The following is a 1,482-nucleotide window of genomic DNA, read 5'->3' on the forward strand; positions in this document are numbered from 1 at the left end:
TGGCCTGGGACTGAGGAGACGGAGGCCTCAGTGTGTGGAAGAGGGGGGAGAAGGAAAACTCAGAATCCCGCAGCTCTTGCTAACAGACCTCCACAGGCATGAGGCTGGAGATGAGCCCCAGTAACTCTGTCCCAGAGTGCGGAGGGGATTGCAGCACCACGACAGCCTGCAGGGCCTTCACTCCCTGGGAAAGCAGCTCGAGCGATGCTGGGGCTGTATCAGATCCACAAGCTAAGGGCAGGGGAGGGGAAACCAAGGTCGCTCTGCTCATGGGCTGTGAAACGATTGCAGGGCACCAGGAGAACAAGAACCGCTGATCTGTGGAGCACTGACCCCTCCACCATGTTGTGGAAGGGAGATTTCTGCACTGAGGGACGGTGCTCATGCTGCTGGAGAGTGGAGACCCACCGCCCCTCCCTGCCCCTGGGATCGAGCCTGGTCTGAGCCACCAGCCTGAGCAGCTTTCATCTGCTGACAACTCCCAGGTCTGCTCCGGTTCCGGGGAGTCTGCAGCAGCACACAGGCCTGGGTTAGCTGCACCCAAACGAGCCAGGTCTCATCTCCCCGTCACGTGCACCAGCCACGTATTGGGCAAAGAGAGCTCATGGGGGCATGAGGAAGGGGCTGTGAAGTGAACTACATAATAGCTGTTATCGTGGCAGTACAAGGCCCAAGCATGACCTGGCCTCTGTGTGCCGGGTGCTGCACCCGTGCAGGGAGAAAGGTCAGGGTCTCAGCCCGGAAGCAGTCCACCCCCAGGGATCACGTCTGTCCCGGCCCAGCCACATGGTTACGAACATTGCAGCCCTGTCACTCTCACAGGCAGCAACTGAGTGTCTCCCCCAGGCTGCAGGACAGTCATTCAGGCATCCCTATCTCCATCACAGACGTCACCTGACTCCTGTGGGGGCTCCTCTATCGGGACGCGAGGTGGCTTGTCCTGAGGTCCCGGGGTTTCCATCTCTCCCGACTCCTCCAGAGGCCTTTCCACACGATGGGCCTTGGGCTGCTTCGGCCATGAATCACCAGGGTCCTGCAGTGTCCCCGGGGGCTTCATCTCGTTGGAGGGCGCCTCCTCGACCTTCACCCTCACTGTGACCTGGGGACGAGATCAACGCATCACCGAGGAGCTGGGATATGCAAGAGATGGGGCTGGGAGGGGACACTGTGCCAGCACAACAAGATGCAACACTCTCACCTGCAGTGTCTCATCCTCCTCCTGACCCCGCTGAAACCCCTCGGCCAGGGCCACGGCCTCAGCGCAGGTCTTCACACCACGACCCCGCGCCCGGCTCCGCATCTCCGGGGGCAGGATGGCCAGGAACTGCTCCAGCACCACCAGCTCCAGCACCTGCTCCTTGCTGCGGCGCTGGGGCTCCAGCCAGAGCACACACAGCTCCCGCAGGCGGCTGCAAACCTCCCGCGGCCCCGCGGCTTCCCCGTAGCCCAGGCCCCGGAAACGTTGCCGCCAGGTCTCTGGGC

General features: G+C 62.4%; 2 pseudogenes; one reads left to right on the forward strand and one right to left on the reverse strand.

Annotated features, from left to right (window-relative positions):
- Window positions 1–1,482, forward strand: part of LOC102382707 — a 71,047-nt pseudogene that overhangs the window by 42,992 nt on the left and 26,573 nt on the right.
- The window catches only part of LOC102382541, a 20,467-nt pseudogene that overhangs the window by 15,375 nt on the left and 3,610 nt on the right, over window positions 1–1,482 (reverse strand).

The sequence above is a fragment of the Alligator sinensis genome, unplaced genomic scaffold (genome assembly GCF_000455745.1).
Source record: "Alligator sinensis unplaced genomic scaffold, ASM45574v1 scaffold1596_1, whole genome shotgun sequence".
Lineage (NCBI taxonomy): Eukaryota > Metazoa > Chordata > Crocodylia > Alligatoridae > Alligator > Alligator sinensis.